Raw genomic sequence first — 21,102 nt, 5'->3', positions numbered from 1 at the left:
TTGAGGCTCAACCTTTCTTTGGTATGTCATTTCTCTCAGGAATTGTAGTGCCACAAACTACGTAGTCCTTCTGATGAGTTTGGAATGCAGAGGAGGGATACTGACAGCTTGAAGCCCTAAGTTGTGATTAGATAGCTTAGTCAGAAAATGAACTTCCCCTGACAGTCAAGTGCCTGGGGTTGACTAATAACACATCAAAAAATTTCAATCCACTACAGTATGAAATATTAATTATTTCCTTGTGATTTATTTACATTATTTACAGCCCTCAGCAGATGTTAATCCTGCTGTGCAACCAGGGTTATTAGATTATGCAAAACCTTTGTTCTTTCTTTCCTTCATTTATTTGATATGCTGTTGTTTTTGTGGTCTTCAGTCCAAAGATGATTTGATGCAGTTCTCTATGATGATCCACCCTGTGCAAGTTTCCTCATTTCTACCACGTCCTACAGATATTTAAACTTGATTACAGTATTCATCTCTTGGTATTCCTCTACAATATCTATCCCCACATTTCCTACCATTACTGAATTGACAATTTCTCAAGGCCTCAGGATGTATCCTAACAACAGAGACCCTCTTTTAGTCAAGTTGTGTCACAAATTTCTTTTTTCCCCAGTCCAATTCAGTATATCCTCGTTTGTTTTCAGTCAAGCCATCTATTTTTTAGTATTCTTCTACAGTATGAATGCATGGAGTCTGTTCATGGAATCTCCATCTGTGATTTGTATTATGTAAACTGAAGGTGGATGGGAAGGAATGGAAAGGAAAGAGAAGTAACTGATTAGATCAGCTGCATTGAGACTTTGTGCAATATCAGTGATAATGAGGTAAAAAAGTATGCTGGGTTTGGACTCAAACCCAGGATCTCCTGCTTACTAACTGTTGCATCACATGAACACAGTGTTAATCATAAATGAATGAACTATCTTGGTATGCCGCTTGGCCAACTCAGATTCCCATCTAGTGTGATTCTCGCTGGAGGTAAAGCATAAATGTGCATCTGCACGAATAGTTGTGGACATGTTGTCGGATCTCTTTGCTTCCTCTCGTTTTGCCATCTGCCTCCTTAAATTCATTTTTTTTTCATTTTTGACTAATTACCATTAACATACATGAGTATAATTTGCAATAAAAGAGAAAGGTTGGCCCTCAGTTTTATGAAATGTAGTATGAGATCTAATTTATTTTGACCATTCCTTGTTAATATCTTTTGTTACAGGGTGAAATCAGTAATTGTTTCATGACTTGAATTCTATTGTTGACTTACAAACAAATATAAATTGTGTACCAATTATAAACATTTGGAAGAATAACTACTAGAATTCTTAAAGTACTTATTTCACTCTATTCGAAAACATGCTAGCAAAGGCAGCCCTTTATTAATTTCAAAATAGTTACCAGGTTTGTCAAAAGTATTGTTTGTGTACCCATATCTGTTAGTTTTGTGGCGTAGAGCGCCATAAATATCGATATTTGTTCTGTGCGTAAGTGTGCTATCTTTGAGGAGAGGGCTTTGAGCAGGATGTTGGACGCTAACGGCAGTTAGCCTCCAGACTTGTATCTGTGTAGAAGCTAAGTGTGAATAAATCTGTATCTGAGTGAATTCTAGTTGTTTACCTACAACTATTCCATATTCCGTCACTTCATTATTTAAACCAATAATTCGACCTGACCTTTGTGGTAGAAGGAACTGTTCAAAAGCGGGCTTTTTTGATAGATTCAGTTAATTGAATGAGGTATGTTTTAATTGTAATTTTTGTAGCTTAAACATTGAACAATGTATAGTTTCACTGCCTATTATGGTGAGGATCTATAAAGGCCTGATTTTTGGTCCCAAGACAGTCAGTCCATAGCCAAGAAACTTGTATTTGTTAGATCAACAACAATGCATCAACTTAACTGAATAAGTGTAACACAAATAGGCCATGTTTTAAAACAATGACAGTGTCTGTTCAATAGTATCACACGTACCATACTATTCTGAAAGAACTGCTTGGTTAGGTTTTTGCAGCTTGCAGATTTAAATGGTAAACTATTGTAGCAGTATGCTGATGTTTGCCTGCAAATTACTAATGAGGCTTATCAAAAGTTAAACTATAGTGAACTGGCCATATTAACTGTGTAACAGTGAGGGATTGTGAACAGTGAAAGTAAAGAACTGTGAAACATAACTATGCAACTGTCAGTTACGTCATTTATGGTATTCAGTGTTGAACTTCCACCCCCCATTTTTCAGCCAGTATAATAACGCAGTATGTCGACACTGATGACTATCAACAAAGAAATAAAGCAAGTGAATGTCACAATGTCTGAAAAAACAGGCACCAGAGGTTAATATAACTGATATGCCTTAGTGGGTTATCAGTCCACAACCACCATTGCAGATGTACATTTATGTTCAACCTCCAGTGTGAATCCAAATTTAGAAAGCATGTAGGACATAGGTGGGGATTGGGGGTAGGTGACGGTGCTAGGTGAGAATGCGAGTTGGGTGAGCATCATGCCCAGATAGTCCACCCATTTGCAATTAGTAATGAGTCTGGGTGGTTCAAATGGCTCTAAGTACCATGGGACTTAACATCTGAGGTCATCAGTCGCCTAGACTTATAACTACTTAAATCTAAGTAATTTAAGGACATCACATAGATCCCTGCCCGAGGCAGGATTCGAACCTGCGACCGTAGCAGCAGCGCAGTTCTGGACTGGAGCACCTCGAACAGCTCGGCCACTGCGGCCAGCCTGGGTGGTGCATTGGTTAACATAACTGCCTAGTAAGCAGGAGATCCTGAGTTCAAGTCCCAGTCTGGTAAACAGTTTCACTCATCACTGCTGATTCTGCATAATGTCCTGATGCAGCTGATTCATCAGTTCTTTCCCTTTCATTTCCTTTCTCCCCCTCCACCTCAATTTACACAATTCTTCTATAGCACTACATTTCAAAAGCTTCTATTCTCTACTTGTCTGAAAGGCTACACACCTGACAAATACCTTCAGTAAAGACTTCCTGGCACTTAAATTTATGTTACATGTTAACAATTCCTTTTTTAGCTGTCAGGTTGCCCTCCATGGGGTGGGTGCACACAACGACTGTGGTTATATTGGGTTAGATAGAGCAGCAATCAGTCGTAGAATTACGACTGATTGCTGCTCTATCTAACCCAATTCCTCTTTTTTTTTTTTTTTTTTTTTTTTTTTTTTTTTCAGAAATGCTTTTGAGGCTACAGCCAGTCTGTCTCTCTACTTCAGCCATTATCAGTTATTTTACTGTCAAAATAGCAAAACCCATCTCCTATTTTTAGTCTCTCATATGCTAATCTCATCGTCTGACTTCTTTTGATTGCAGTGCATTACCCTTTTTATACTTTTGCTGATGTTCATCTTACAATTGGTTTACAAGCCACTAACCATTCAGATCAACTATTATTCAAAATCTTTAGCCATCTCTGACAGGATTACAACGCCATCGGCATACCCTAAAATTTTTATTTCTTCTCCATAAACATTAATTACCTCTCCAAATTTTTCTTTGGTTTGTTTTACTGCTTGCTCTATGTACAGACTGAATAATATGAGGGATAACCTACAACCGTGCCTCACTTCCTTCTCAACTATGATTTCCCTTTCATGTCCTTTGACTCCTATAATTGCAGTCTGTATTTCATCCCTGTTAATATCAGAATTTCAAAGAGCCAACATTGTCAAAAGTATTCCCTAAGTCTACAAATGCTATAAATGTAGATTTGGCCTTTCTTCAACTTATCTTCTTAGGTGTGTCATAGGGTCAGTGTTGCCTCGTGTATTCCTGTGTTTCTCCTGAATCCTAACTGATGTTCCCTGAGGTCAGCTTCTGTAAATAATGTGTGTCAATATTTTGCCACCATGACTTATTAAACAAATTATTTGGTAGCTCTGAAACCATCACACCTGCTTCCTTTGGAACTGGAATTGTTACAGTCTTCATGGTATGCTACATTTCACGACAATGTGTAACCTTTCATTTACTATAGCCTCTATAAACAAACACATAACCAGGAAGAGGCTAGGGTGGGCAGATGGCTCCAGCCAGAATAAAAAATTCTTTGCAAACAGAACTCATCCTGCCCCTCCGAACTGATAAATGAATCTAATCAGTATGAGTCTGAAGAAACGCAGAACTTGTAGTGGATACCATAGTGACTAGCAGCACATGTACCCAGAGCCCTTTGTCAGGAAATCTAAAAAAAAAACACTGCTGAAAGGGATTTGGGGTGGATGACTTTAGGAATTTGCCATACTCTACCTGCCTTTATCTTTCACAAATTAAGTACACAAGAAAACATATCATTACATACTCATTCATTTACATAATAAGAGCTGAAATGTCTCGAAGATGTTGAAAACAAAGTGCAAACAATCATTCATATTATCATCATGTATGTTTTTCACTGGTCTTTGAGAGGTTCAATAATCTGTATGCCCTTGGTGAGCATTTATCAGTGCCTGACACCTACATGGCAAGCTCCTATAAATCTACAGGTGTCACACAGTGATACCCATTCCCATTCTTCAATGAGAACCCTTGAGAGTTCTTGGAGAGACTGTGGTGGAATAGGGTGAGCATTGACTGTCAAGCATATTCCACACCTGCTTAATGGTGTTTAGGCTGGGACTCACTGCAGGCCATTCCATTACTTGAGTGTCCAGACAATGCAAGTCATTCTTGGTGATGCCCATCACATAGGCCCCGGCATTAGAAGGAATTCAGAGCCACCACCATATGCAGCAGCTACCTCATGGTGCCACAGGATCTGTTTGATATAGTGTCTAGTGGTAAGGCAATCACTGACAATGATAGTTCATACACATGTCAACACTGATGACTCCTCACACTGTCACAGTATGTTGACTGAATCTGTCAGTTTTCTGGACAATATTTGGCAGATACTGTTCTCCATTGCATCTCCAAACACGCAAATGGTCATCACCTTGCATCAGATGAAATCTAGACTCATCTGTGAATGACATATTTTGCCAGTGATGAAGTTGCCAGTTGACATGGGGACAGCAGAACCTATGGCAAACAGGGAGACATAATTATGTCAAACAGGATACTCAGAGAGGATGTCTAGGTCATGTGATTCTTTCTCATAACTAGTTCCTTACAATCTGATCAGATACAGTGGCCCAAGTAGCACTCTAAGATTATTTTGTAGTGCTCTGGTGGTAACCGCAGGACACCACTATGCCAATATGGCCAGATGTTGGTCTCTACATCGCGTTTTAATGCATTGGTGACCTTGTCCAGCTTGCCTTGTGTATTGATCTGTCTACCCATGGTGTAACGCAACCTATGGATGATGGATGAAGAGACTGTGGAATCTGCAGCAACATGACAAAAAGTCCATCTCCCTTGGATCAAACAGACTGCACTTGCAACTTGCACTGCATTAAGATGTTGCATTGCATGTGCACGGTTGAATGCGACATCGACAGATGACAACTGCCATCTTTATACCTGACTAGAGAACACTGGGACACTGGTACTCACTCCCTTCTGAGAGTTCACCTAATACTGTAATGTGTAATACAGCTGACAGATGGCAAATGACTGTAGTTGTCAAAATCTCAGGCTATGCAATCAGACCACAAGCACTGCCTATATGAAAATAGATTTAATGTGAGGGGTGTTGATAAACATGCTACCATAATTCCTTTGAGCAGCTTATTTTGCCACTAAAATGCAACATAAAACTGAGTCCCCCCCACTCCTGCCCACCATACTATTGTCTGTCCAATATTTTGTTTTAACAACATGTTTATACATATCATTGGCTTCTTCAGTTATTTTTATTTTATGATGATTAATTCTACCTCACAAGCACAAACCAATAAGCTGTAATGTAAAAGACCATATTTTTACTGAAAAAGATACTATTGTGGATCCTTGATCCAATCCCAAGTTTTGCATATCAGTTTACATTAACATTTTTTGACTAAACTGTAGTGCTGTGTGCCTGTAATACCGGGTGATCAAAAAGTCAGTATAAATTTGAAAACTGAATAAACCACAGAATAATGTAGATAGAGAGGTACAAATTGACACACATGCTTGGAATGACATGGGGTTTTACTAGAACCAAAAAAATTCCAAAGTTCAAAAAATGTCCGACAGATGGCACTTCATCTGATCAGAATAGCAATAATTAGCATAACAAAGTAAGACAAAGCACAGATGATGTTCTTTACAGGAAATGCTCCACCATCATTCCTCAACAATAGCTGTAGTTGAGGAATAATTTTGTGAACACCACTGTAAAGCATGTCCGGAGTTATGGTGAGACATTGGCATTGGATGTTGACTTTCAGCATCCCTAGAGATGTCAGTCAATCACGATACACTTGCAACTTCAGGTAATGCCAAAGCCAATAATCACATGGACTGAGGTCTGGGGACCTGTTAGGCCAAGCATGACGAAAGTGAAGATTGAGCACATGATCATCACCAAACGACGCGCACAAGAGATCTTTCACACGTCTAGCAATATGAGGTGGAGTGCCATCCTGCATAAACATCGTACATTCCAGCAGGTGTTTATCAGCCAGGCTGGGGATGATGCGATTCTGTAACACATCGGCATACCTCTCACCCTTCACAGTAGCAGCTTTGCTGTCCAGTGCCATCTGTTGGACATTTTGTGAGCTTTTTTTTTTTTTTTTTGTTCTAATAAAACCCCATGTCATTCCAAGCATGTGTGTCACTTTTTACCTCTTGTACATTATTCCATAGTTTATTAAGTTTTCAAATTTTTACTGACTTTTTGATCACCTGGTATGTTGATCACCTCCTAATTTAAGATTAATGAGGAAGATTTTAAAATCAAGTTGCAGTTGTGTCAAACAGGAAATACTTCGTTCTTAGATTCTTAGATCTGTGGATTAAAGATCCTTTCAGAGGAGTTCAAAACAAAGTAGTAGTGGGGTAGGATTGGGGGGGGGGGGAGGGGGGGAGGAGGGGAGGAGGAGGAGGTTAGACAGGTATGAGTTACGATGAGGTGTAAGAGACACATGTAGTGCAGACAAAGTATGATGAAAATAAGCCAGTACATTTCCTCAAGGACGTACACCAGATTCATAGAAAGCAGCTGATGATATCCCAAATCTTCCTCAGCAAAGACGAAAAAAATTTATAAGTTGTTTCATTGAACCTCCTTAAGTTTCTGAATGATTTGGGTCAAACGCAAATGAGGAAAACTAAAATTAAAGTAAATAGTAAGGTTGCCCAGACCCATTTCCCCTTACAACACCTACAGTTGGGTTGCAGCATACTTCAAGAAAGACATCTCCTAGCAAAAATGGTGACCTAATAACATTTAAGACAGCTGTGCTCCAAGCTGTGGTGTGTGCTTTGTTGGGGGGAGGGGGGGGGGGGATATGCTGAGATCAGAGAGCTGAGTTTTCCCACACATACATGCAACTTCCGTATGTAATACCAACAACATGAAAAAGGTAGAGCGCTTATTCGCCATATAGTGGAGATGTTGAGTCACAGACAAGCACAATGATAAATACTGCTAAACATTTCAGATTTTGGTCAAAAACATCCTTGTTCTGACACAGAAAACACACACACATTCACACAAGTCCAAAAGCTTAAATGTTTAGTAGTCATTTTAATTGTGGCTGTCTACAACTCAATGTTTGCTCTCTGTGGTGAATAGCAATCTGTCCTTTCATATTATTGTCATTCTATCCTGGACTTTCCATTGTTTGAAATGTAAAATCAAAATATAAGGGAAACTGGTCTCTACCAACAAATCAGAATGAGACAGTAATTGTGTATTGATATAAGGAGCATGCGATCTTGCATCTCTCATTCTTAAGTGCAATGAAACTTATGTACAGAGCTTTATAATTTCCACTGGACAATTAGAAAGCATTATAATGCATTACTTCTTGTGCAGGCCAGGCACCTTAAACGATGACAAGTGTGTGGTGAAACTCTATTGTAGTCCTCTGTCTTGGGTGCCATAAATAATATCACAACCAGTTTTGACTTCTCAGTAAGCCATCATCAGATAATCTGTTTAAAATGAAAGAGGCATGTTGTTTTAAAATACTTGCAAACTAAATTATAAATGAAACTGATTTCTATACACTACTAAATGCACTTCAATCTGTTACATAGTAATTCATCATCTCAAGAATCCAATCTCACAAAGTAAATGTTAATCTGTTCGGTGGATGAGTTACTACGTAATGGATTCCAGTGCTTATAGTTGTGTACGCATGTTAGTTTGTTAAGACATTTAGCTTACTACTATTTCACTATCTCCCTTTGTCTTTATTTTTAAAAAAAGTATTTGATGATGACTTGCTAAGTTCCTGAAAACCGCTTCGAGTGAACTGCGAGATATATTATTGCAAACTTTCACCAAACTGTGCAGTCTAGAGCATAAAATGTTTTGTACAGTTTGTAGATTTATTTCACTTGTGAAGGGCAGGAAAACAAAATTATATATGATAAAAGCAATCAATAATGACTAGCCCACTTACTCAGATTATGTCTTCCTTTGGTAACTGCTTGAAAGATACCTGTCGTTTTCTTCCTCATGCTTGTCTTATCTGTGCTTTCTACTGAGTCTCTAATAAACTCTGTTTTAATTGGACATTAAAATCTAGTTTACCACCCTCCCTACATTGGGTAATTCAAAGCATTAATAACAATCATGTTGAAAACTGCTAAAGGAAACTTCAGAATTTGTGACTGTCCATTATTAGCTATTGCATAGCTTTTTAATATAATTTTGAACACATACACAGAAGTTATCTAGTAATATCATAAGAAACCCCATTCACAGACTAAATGATAAACCATGCTTTAGCATGTTACTCTTAAATTACTTGTCCATAAAGTACCAATGACCATAACTTCCACATATCAAAATACTCCACAATCATCCCTCAATAATAACTTCAATTTTTTGAAAGCAGATTTGGTATAGATCCTGAACATACCACTGCTTAATTTGAAAATTTCTCTCTGATCTAAAAGCCTAAGAATTGTCAAAAAGGGTGTACTTGGCAGAATTCATGAGAATGTGGTCATGCTAATAGACACACAGAAAATTATTAGAAATCGCCAACTTTGTTTCAGAAAAAATAGGAATGCAAAGAAGAAGATGGATAATGGATGAACGACTAAGCAAGTATTTTTTCACTGAGGCGAATACAGAAAAGTTGAGAAACCACAGATTATCATAAATGCCTTATATTCCCCAGAGGCCACATTGCATTTCATCATGTTTAGGAAACACAGCTGCATTTTTTTGTGACTCATTGTACAGCCAGTTGAGAACAAGAGGATACAATAATAATACAACACATGTAGCAAAAAAGATTGGTAACTCCCTGACTTTTTCGATCTTGTGTACATAAAGTAAATAGAAGTTACTGTTCTCTGAAATTTGATTTTCACCTTCAACACACCTTTTGCTGTATATTTACTGCCATGAGGTGAATGGTGAAATAATGTTCAGCAGACCACATTGATGAAAAGCAGTTGATGATGTGTGAGTTTGTTTGTTTGTTACTTGCAAGTAAAAATATTTACATTTCATGACTTTCAGTTTGCCCCAAAGCAGGATTAACATTTCATACAGTGTAAAGGAGAGTGGCTCTTGACTGCTTGTGCATCCATTTATAAGAAATAACTCCAATTAACATTATAAAACATTATTTTCTTTATGAGCCAGAGCCATAAAAACAATGGAATGTTATAATCATAATCACCTTTACTACACTAAACAAATTTCCAGCAGAACTGTAGCAAATCAGTTGTGAGGCCCCATATATATAAAAGGAATCAAAAATCTAGACAGGACACAGTAATCAGTATTTGATAGCTACTGTGCTGAATCTTTCGGAATGCCAAGTGACTAGGAACAGAAAGGGGACTGTGAACATGTTGAGCATCCTAAACAAACAAGCAGAAACAAGTAAATAGGATAACACCAGATCTAGTACTGACTATTTATGTGACAGTCAGTTGCACAGTCAGCTGTGCACACAATTTCTAAAAGTTTTATTTTGGTGAGCTTTTGTTGCGATACAATTCTAATGGATTCTCTGACATTACTTGATTCCAAACACTTGGCTACATATAATCATTTGTTTCTCATAGATGATTCTTTGTTCATTTTAATCTAAATTTCATGTAGTAAAAGTTAGTTCTGATGTAAGATAACACACGCTTCCATCTACAATGTAAAACTGCTTGAACTTATACATGTTTTTTCTTATCAGCCTTTCTACCTATATTTATTTATCAATAGTTCCAATTTTTGCAAATGATTTTCCTATTTAGAAACTATTCCCAGCATTACAAACATGAGTTGGAAATCAAAATCAAGTAATAGAGTTTGTTGTTTGCATTTAGTTACAAAGTAATCAACAAAACCCTATATGAAACCACTTATTTTTCAACAATTTTTTAAAAAAGAGCATTCTGAAGCAATTTAAGTGTGAGCTCAAAATACCTTCACATGAGCAATTTGTCTTAACTAGAACACTATGTTTTAATTTATTCAAACATCAATACAAATGCATCTATATCTTAGGAAATAACTTGCCTTGACAAAATATGGATTCAGGTTTGTAATCCATTAATCAGGTGCTTATCAACGACATTCTGCTTTTTGATTATGATACTATTGTAGTAATTTTTGTTTTATTATGTTTTAAACCTTTAGCCTCATGCCAAACTGATTCAATTAATGTGCTGCAAACAAGATTTGCATGAAAACAAAAACACTATCTGTGGGGGTCTCAAAATTATGTCCTAATCAACAAAATCATACTGGAAATTGGTCTTCAGTGTCATTCAGAATTGAACATGCAATAATTGGATTCATAAGACACTTTATGACGCAGATGGAGAGATTAGCTGACATCGTTACAATGACATCATGGGCCATTATAACAAAACAACACACACCAGGTGAAAATGGGCAGTTCTGATACAGTTTTATAATGTGTTCTGGCAGCTGGGAGCAACTGGTTCAGGTGTCACTGTGCATTTTTGAGGCAGTGCAGCAGTGACACTGTTGACGACCATGCTGCAGTACAGTAATATGTTTTATTTTATGCTCAATGGTAATAACATAGATCACACAAAATGTTGGTTTGTGTTTTAAGCCTCAACATTATCCCAAATGTCTTATGAATGGCTAGACCTGCAAACCTGGACAAAACAAAATACGATCAGTGTAAATGTATCCGTGAAAGTTGTGGACTTGAGAATCTACAGATGGAGGCCTTTTATGACTAATTATCAGATTTCAGTGTGATACATGGAGCACTCCATTTTTGAGGCTATGGAAGCACTGTGCATTTTTCATATACTACCATGTCAACATTGTACTGTGAGTCTATAACTCAATAAATAGTTCTATCACTAGAGTTCAGCTTTCAGAGGAAGCACTGTGCAAGTGCCAGAGCTTAGAGCTTACTATCATGAATCTTAACAGCATGTAGCTGGGTCAGGGCAGGGTGTTTCAATACTGCTCCATGGGGCATGGGTGCCTGCAACTACCTGTCTGTTCACCCAGGGGCCGGCACAGGTGGAATAAGGTACTCATCATGCAGCTCAATTGCATGTATTCTGCATGTGCATCAGGCACTCAGCCACATCTACAAGTGGATACTCAGTCAAGGCGGTACAATTCCATAGGTTCTGACATAGCTGCCCAATGACTACACATCAGCTGTTTGCTCACCTCTGTATACCACTGCCCACTGGTGGGTTCTCGAGCTGGAACAGCGTTGGCCAGAATGGAGCAAATCAATGGACAGTCCAGAGGTGGATAATAACAACAGGCCTCAGGTTACTGGAAACCACAAGGAGGAAAGACTACCATGGATGCAGTGAGACGACCACTGGCTGCCCAGAGCATAAGTGGAATGACAGGAGACAATGTACATTGTCAAACACTGGGTACAAGTATCTCAGAAACCAGAAGAGGCAGTGCATCAAGCTTCCCCAACTTTGCACTATGGCTTCCTCAACATTTATTAAAATGTGTGGGCCTTGGGCTCAAGTCTGACTTTCTTGTTTGTGTTATAGGTGGGGCAGGTGGTCACGTATCAAAACATGGGTTCTCATCAACTTCAGCACCTTATGGAATCCACACCATGAAGAGTCATTGCTGTCATCTTGGAATAAGGACTACACTCACTACAAGGTAATACAAAGGGTATTCAATAAGTAAAATAACACTTTTTTCTGAATACAGGTTACTTTTATTCAGGATTCCAACACACCATATTATTCCCCACTTTTTTGTCTACAAAAACCCTAATTTTCAACGTAATCACCATTGAATGCAATGGCCTCATATCAAGTTACTGGGAGGACCTGTATGCCTGCGTGGTATTACTATTCTGGTCAATGTCAGAGTCAATGTTTTGCTGCATCAATAACCTTCCCATCATCCATGCACTGCTTCCCATGGAGTGAATCCCATACTGAGCCACACAGAGGAAGTTGGAAAGTGAAGGATCCAGGCTATTGGGCGGATGAGGAAAAAATGTCCAATGTGCAGCGGGTTGTTTCATTGTGACCCACTGACACCTCAAATGAGGGTATCCACATGTTTCAACATTGCAGGAGTCATAGCTGTGTGCAGCTGGCCAGGGCATTAGACAGGTCAGAATGAACTTGTTACACTGATGACAGATGCCTCGCCTGGTGACTCACTGAGCTTTTGTTAATTGCCAGTTCTCTGTAGATATTGTGCAAGCACCTATGAATACCTGTGATGATTTGCTTTTCCACCAGAAGGAACTCAATGACAGCTCTCTGCCCGGAACACACCTCTGTTACTAGGGACATTTTGACAGCTACAAATAGCACTGCCACCAATCAGAACTTCATGAAACTACAGAGACTGATGTGAGAATATTCCACGATGTCTACATTTTTCAACCAAAACTGGCCGAGAAAAAAAAAGTGTTGCATTACTTATTGAACACCCCCTGTGTGGTCACACAACAAGATGTACACTGCCATGGAGGTAAAGGGACACAGTAAGAGGAAAATGCCCAGTGTCTATGTTTAACATGAGTTGCATGACTATTAGTTGCTGCATCATTGTTAGTGTGATACATGTCCGCCTCCGTAGCGCAGCAGTAGCATTACTGCCTACCATGTAAGGGGGCCCAGGTTCGAATTCTGGCAGTGGGACTGGGTGCTGTGTGTCCTTCACCATCATTTTCATCATCGTTGACACACAAGTCACCGAAGTGGTAACGCAAATGCCGTGTGACTAGGGCCTCCCATTGGGTAGACCATTTGCCTGCTGCAAGTCTTTCGAGTTGGCGCCACTTCAGCTACTTGCATGTTGATGGGGATGAAATGATGATGACAAGGACAATACAACACCCAGTCCCTGAGTGGAGAAAATCTCCGACCCAGCTGGGAATCGAACTCGGGTTGTTAGGTATGACATTCTGTCGCACTGACCATCCAGCTACCAGGGGTGGACGTCAAAGGGGTGTCAAGAAAAAGACTTGCAATACGGTGGTCAAACCCTGAAGGAGATATCACGGCCAGTAAATGCAACATGATCATTTCATTTCATTTTTTGTGGTAAATGAGCTATCTTAACAGTTCTAGCTTGCTGATATGGCTAAGAGCTATTCTGAATTCTTCTGATGTGTGGACAGTGTCTCTAATTCAATTGCTTGTGAATATACGGAATTGTGAGAAGCATGGAAGTTACATATGTAGGTATTCAAAGAATTAGTGTCTCTCCATTTTAGAGCTTCCATACCTAACACTTACCACCCACTTCCAAATCCTTTTTTTTTTTTTTTTTTTTCATATATTGATTTATGAGAGTCAAATGATTGAGATTCTGTATTATTCTTGGTATCACTGTACTCAAGATGCCAATGCTTTTGCTGTTAGTACAACATTTCTGTATGTCTTTTCTGGTTTCAAATACTGTTCCACATTTCTTTAATTTCTGACACTCAGTAAAATGATACATACAGGGTGACTCAGGAGAAATGTCACATAATTTGTGAAGTGATTCTACATGTGAAAATCAGCTGAAAAAGTCCTATGAACATGTGTCCAATTTTATGTCATCACAGAACTGGAGCAGGTTGAAGACTACATACTTCGATGAATAAATATGAAGGAGGATGTGAATATTACTTGTGTAGGCACTGTGGTGGACAGAACAATGATGAGACAGATGACTGATCCATCCTACAAGAGGTGTGGGGGTTCTCCAACAGATGGCAGCATTGTGACATCGCACCAAGGTAACAGTCACTGGTGTACCCAGTGTGCAATTGTGGGTTGGATCAGTGAGCATTTATGAGGCCATGTATGTGTCATGTGTGAATGTTGTTTACTTGAACAAGTCCACTGTATCCATTGAGACCAACATGCTGTATATGTTCATGTATATGCAAACATGTTATTGTGTAAATGCACTGTAATGGCAGCTCCTTCGAGCCTGTGACAGATTGCCAGAGACATTTCCCTGATCAACGAACTTCCTGTGCCTGGGTATTACCTAGGGTTTTTCAAGCATCATGGGAATCTGGAACACTATCTAGTGTACATATAACATCAGAACGTGAGGCCATCATGTCAGTTGAAGAAAGGGAAGACATTGTTACAGTGGTACAATGGAGACTTACCACCATCCCACGGAGTATTAACCATCAGCTCAATATTCCATAAACATTAGTGTGGAATACATCACATAGTGTGGCATACACTACATTCTGAGGGTTTACACCCATTTCATGTCCAACCCTTGCAACATCTGCACCCAGGTGACTCAGTAAGCAGACAGCAATTTTGTGAATGGTTGGCTGTACACAGGGACATCATGCAATACACCTGCTGTTCTTATACATGGGCAATAGAGAACCCACATGTTACTAGTAAAACAAGACTCCAAATTAGGTTCTCAGTGAAAACCTGGTGTGGCATGACTGATGACCTGGTGATAGGACCTGTGTTTCCACCATATAGCATGACAGCCACAGCATACGCACATTTTCTGATAGGAGATCTATGTGCTCTTTTGTAAGACATTACATTTGAATAACAATGGCAAATGAATGTGCAACATCATGGATCACTGATTCACTGTGCCAGACACATACCCCAGTATCTCAATAACACATTCCATCAACAATGGATTAGCCTTTTCGGACCCATTAACTGGCCTGCCAGATCACCAAACCCAACGCCATTAGATTTCTGCTTATGGGACTGGTTAAAGAAAAGAGGGGGGGGGGGGGGGGGGGGGGACGCTACAAAGTTGGATATACATGAAGAACTTTTCCCTTGCATCACCGATGCTACTGCCTGCATTAAAGCCAGCTGAGATCATATTCAATGTGTGACTCATCACATCCATCAATGTCTTGACAATTGCATTGAGATGTCTTTGAACACCACAATTCACACTTCTCTTCACTTTCACGGATGTGTGTAGTCTTCAACCTGTTCCAGTTTCATAATTATCAACAAAAATGTACATGTGCTCATAGGACTTCTTTGGTTTATTTGCACATGTAGAATCACCTCAAAAATTATCTGTTATTCTTCCTAAATCATCCTTCCAAGGTCCATGATGTTAACATCTCTGCAAGACTATAAAGCAGTATGTTGGGTGAACTTGATGCAAACATTTTCGCTATGGGCATTAATTCTGACAGGATACTTTGTAGGGTTAATGTTGCATGTTGTATTATGTGATAGCCATTTCCACTGTTTCCAATAACTCATGATAATCTGTGAGTTATATAGGTCCTGAAGTAGTTTGACAGCTCTGTTAAAAAAGTGTTAGATGGGAGGGGATACAGAGTTCCATTGATTTAGGTTTATGCTTCCTTGAAGTAATACATGATACCAGATAAATTTCTTTAACTGAGGATAAATTTTTTCTCCCTCCTTAGCAATAAAATGACGTTTACAGTATGTGATCAAAAGTATCTGGACACTCCTGTATAATGTGGAATTGATCACTAGATGTTACAAGAGCAGTGCCCACCAGTATAAGAGGAGATGGGGAGTACTGTGTTCTCAGCAGAGAGGCAGTAACTGCAGGAGTGCTCAGTGACTTTGAACGTAAACTACTAGTTGGATGAAATACCTTGAAGAAAACAATTTATTGACACATAGTCAGCACAGATTCAGAAAATATCATTCTTGTGAAACACAACTAGCTCATTATACTCATGAAGTAATGAGTGCTATCAACAGGGAATGTGAAATTGATTCTATATTTTTAGATTTCCAGAATGCTTCTTCTAACCAAACCGTGTGCCTATGGAATATCACCTCAGTTGTGTGATTGGATTCATGATTTCCTATCAGAAAAGTCACAGTTTGTAGTAATAGATTGGAAAGTCCTTGAGTAAAACAGAATTAATATCTGGCGTTCCCCAAGGGAGTGTTATAGGCCCCCTGTTGGTCCCGATCTATATTAACGACATAGGAGACAATCTCAGTAGCTGTCTCAGATTGGTTGCTGATGCTGATGTCGTTTACCATCTTGTAAAGTCATCAGATGGCCGAAACAAATTGCAAAATGATTTAAATGATTTAGGTAAGATATCCATATGGTGCGAAAAGTGGCAATTGACCCTGAATAAAGAAAAGTGTGAAGTTATTCACATGAGTACTAAAAGCAATCTGAAAATTTTTGGTTATCCGATAACACAACTCTGAAGGCTGTAAATTCAACTAAATACTTAGGGATTACAATTACAAATACCCTAAACTGGAATGATCACATAGATAATATTGTGGGTAGAGCCGACCAAAGACTGTGATTCATTGGCAGAACACTTAGAAGGTGCAAAGGTCTACTAAAGAGACTGCTTAACCATGCTTGTCTGCCCTATTCTGGAGTATTGCTGTGTGGTGTAGGATCCGCATCAGATGGGACTGACGGATGACATCAAAAAAGTACAAATAAGGGCAGCTCGTTATGTATTATCGTGAAGTAGAGGAGATGTGCCACAGACATGATACGTGAATTGGAGTGGCAATCATTAATACAAAGGCATTTTTCACTGTGACGGGATCTTCTCATGAAATTTCAATCACCAGTTTTCCGCTCCAATTGCAAAAACATTCTGTTGACACCCGCCTAAATAGGGAGAAATGATCATAATGATAAAATAAGAGAAATCAGGACTCGCACAGAAGAATTTAAGTGCTCCTTTTTCCCGTGCACCGTTTGAGAGTGGAACGGTAGAGAGACAGCTTGAATGTGGTTCACTGAACTCTCTGCCAGGCACTTTATGGTGAATAGCAGAGTAATCATGTAGATGTAGATGTAGATGTTACCTGGAACCCATCAGGGACTTTTAAACCCTTCTAAAGTTGTCCATGTCAAGTTTGCTGATGTGATTATGAAATGGAAATGCAAAGAAACAGCCACAACTAAACCAACATAAGCAGGCCCCATATACTGATGGACAGTGACTGCTGAGCATTGTGGAGGGTGGCTGTATAAAACTGTACGAAACCATTGTGTAAATTACAAAGTGCTGCCAGTAGTCAAACTAGCACAATGATTGTGTGTAGTGAAACGAAAATAATGGGATAGGAGGACTGAGGAGCTCCACATTAGCCACACATTTGAATAGTCAATGTTAAGCAATGCTTGAGGTGATATATAGAGCAACATAGTGGATGACTGGAAACATGTGATTTTATAAGCTCTGAGGCTATCTAAGAGAAGGGTTTGGGACTGACAAATGCATGAAGAATGTTGCCTGCTATCATGTCGAATTCCAATGATGAATTAGAAAGGGGGATGGTGTTACAGCATGGGCATTTTTTTGTGGTTAGCCATTATTGCTCTTAAGGAAGTGCTAAGTGCAGAAGGATACTAACACATTTTACGGCTTTGTGTACACTAAAAGAACAGTTCAGAGATGATAATTGTTTGTATGAGCATGACAATGCTCCCTGTCATTAGGGAGCATCTGTGAGGCAATAGTTTGTGTACAATAAAATTCCCAAAATATACTGCCCTGCTCACTGCCTGAGCCTAAATTCAATGGATCACCTTTGGGGTGATATAGAATGTCGACTTCACTCCATACCAAAGAGTCCAATGCCTCTACCTTTTCTGGTTTCAGCTCTTGGGGAAGAATGGGCTGCCATTGTTCCACAGACATTCAGACATTGCACTGAAAACGTCCCCAGCCGAGTTCAAGCTGACATAAATGTGAATGGTGGATACGTCCCACAATAGTGTCCACTAATAGGTGTCTGGATACTTTTGACAAGATAGTGTATTTGTTGAAGCTGTAGAGTAAGTGAACCATCCTCTTGATTATTTTGGATTAACAAGAATATTGTATCCCAGTTCATGTACTGAAGAGTTGTTTACGAAAATGTTACATTTCAATGAACACATTTTACATTACCTCCTATGAGTGGTGTATTCTCATTGTAGTGTGTGTTTATATGTAATCATCTATGAAAATGACAATTCCTCAAATAAATATTTGTTTTGGTAAGCATAAAAATGCTAGTTACTGAATGAAAAGATTCATAATCTCTTAAACAAGTCACTGCCGAATGTTCTGTTGCTAAATCTACAAAGCTTTCAAACATTTGCATTTATACATTGAGAACACTATCAATATCAGCAGTAGCCTCTCACAGTATTATTTCCCACATAAATAATTGAACATCAATATTTAGTCCACAAAGAATGCTTTCACAAGTAGCAATAACAGAAAAGAATGATAAATTCATGGCATGAAGTTAGGATGATTTCTTCTACCATTTTAAAAGAGGTATCCTCCCTATCTTTATCAACATCTACTACACTGTTTTTAAATACATCTCTGTTGGCAAAATGATTAAAGTTTTGTTATAAATAAGGCACTAAGATCAGTCTGTTAAGAAGAAGCAAACTGTGATCATAATTCTCACATCACATTGCACTGTCAACTGTGTTGGTAGTCTTATTGACACCAATTATAGCAAAACAGTGGAAACAACACTGGAAGAACTTGTAAACTGAGAAAGGGTAAGAACAACAGAATGAAGAAATAGACAATTCAGAATAATATGTTAGAATATGAAATAATTGCTTACGAATCTCAAGACACACATCTGGTTTCATGGCTGGTAAGAAAAGGAAGAAATTGAAGAAATATTCCTTTTTTCATAGTGGCTTGAGTACAATAAATTTCTATGTAATTAATATTTTCTGAACAATGTGGAACCCTCTAAAAGTGACATTATTAATTCTACTACAGAACTAGTGTTCTACTGTAGCAATGCTGCAATTAAATAACTATAAATGATAATTTTCAATCACTCATCCAAGATTTTAGAAGCATTTAATTGAAATAGCTTTTAATTCTCTACCTGACGTATTTGTGTGATGGGCATATCTTTACCATCAACACTGCTGTGACTGTGGGATACAGATCTCATGTATACAATACACAATAACTGTAACTAACTCTCAGATCTTCATTTGCCATCTAGAATGCATTAAAATTCACCACATTTATCGATAAATGAAGTGGTATTTATTTGTTTAGTCATTACATCATCTCAGTTCACTTATAATACACTGTAAATGGATGCACAAGTTTACAGTCAAGAACCTCACACCTTAACACTTCAACAACATGCCGCATGCTTTCGTACGGTGCTGGCCTTGTTGATATTTTGTACTCACTGATACACAGGGAGCAAAAGTTTTTGTATTTTCTGTAAATAAAGCATACAATTATCTGTCATTACCCTACACAAAAAAGAAAGAAAAAATGAAAACAAGGTGGAAGAAAATGTATATACAAAAATTGTTAAAGTAAAAATAGTAATATAATATAAAATATGATAATACATTTAAATAAACTTTATTAATAGACTAAAAAGATAAAAAAATAACTGAGGAATTTGAAGTGACAAAAAAACTTTAAAATAATTTTAACACACACAAGAAAGTTCCTTGATGTTGTCATCTTCCACTGTATCAGTTTAAAACTTCTGGTCAACAGGTCAACAAGAAAGAAAAGAAGAAACATGTTCTGATTCAGAATGTTAATTAAACCACATATTTTTGTTTTCTCTGTACTGGAAACATTTATTAACAGAACTGTAAATTATCACTATGAAAACATGTTGAAAGAAACTAAAAATAGTGAAAATTCAGTTGCAACAAGTGACAAATACATAACTTGTGCTTTCAGTATAGACTGGAAATGAGAAACTCCCATATAAAGCTGCACTGTGTATTTCATTACTTATACCGTGAATCTAAAATCTGAAAGTCTTTATCAAGTGTATAGTAAAAGTATTTGAAGATTAAAAAATTACATTCCAGTAATATGAAACAATGATTCTACTTCATGTTTTGGAGTCCCATGATCAGGCAACTGTCTGTCTGAATAATATGTTTTTTTTTTTCCTTTAAATTGACTTAAAAGTGTTTCCTTTAAATTCATTATTGTCAATGGTATTTTAGTATAATAGAAAATTGGACACTTGAGTGAAAGAGTAGTGGTAAGAAAGTTATAGTATTCACCACAAAATAAATTCTAGCACACTACAATTAGCCATGTTCATGAAAATTAGCAATGAAGAAAGTAAAGAGGGAAAAAATACTCAACAAAAATCTCTTTGTCAGTTTAAATTTTTCATAGTGTAATATGTTGCCAATAGAAAAGGCTGAATTCACTACTAAGCATAAAATTTTAAAATATGCAACGAAGCTGGTGAACCTATTGCAACAGTCTATGTAACATCAGGCAGCTAATTCACCAAAAGACAGTGAGTTGAAGAAATCATGTAAGTGTATCTACTACTGCAAAAACAGAATAAGTGCTAGGAGCAACTTGGAGCACAGCTGAGAGAATTTCACTACTAGAAATATGAAGTAACATGTAACCAGCTGCAACAACCCTGCTTAAGTAAAATAATATTACTGTGACTAAAGATAAAAAAAAAATATTCATATTGTTCAGAGTTCATAATACCAACAAGAGTGACAAAGCGACAAAGGTTAAATGTTGAAAAGTCTGAACTCTAAGGCAAAACATTTCCTTTGA

At 38.0% G+C, this 21,102-nt stretch overlaps 1 long non-coding RNA gene across 1 annotated transcript; it reads left to right on the top strand.

Annotated features, from left to right (window-relative positions):
• The first annotated feature begins 1,527 nt into the window (after nucleotides 1–1,527).
• Nucleotides 1,528–18,481, top strand: LOC124717335. The gene is made up of 3 exons (XR_007005738.1): nucleotides 1,528–1,739; nucleotides 12,104–12,221; nucleotides 18,166–18,481. It is a non-coding gene; the product is annotated as an uncharacterized LOC124717335 (long non-coding RNA).
• Nucleotides 18,482–21,102: the final 2,621 nt, after the last annotated feature.

Source organism: Schistocerca piceifrons, chromosome 9 (genome assembly GCF_021461385.2).
Source record: "Schistocerca piceifrons isolate TAMUIC-IGC-003096 chromosome 9, iqSchPice1.1, whole genome shotgun sequence".
NCBI classification, from domain to species: Eukaryota; Metazoa; Arthropoda; class Insecta; order Orthoptera; family Acrididae; genus Schistocerca; species Schistocerca piceifrons.
The sequence above is the reverse complement of the archived record's forward strand: the minus strand, read 5'-3'. Positions and strand labels throughout refer to the sequence as shown.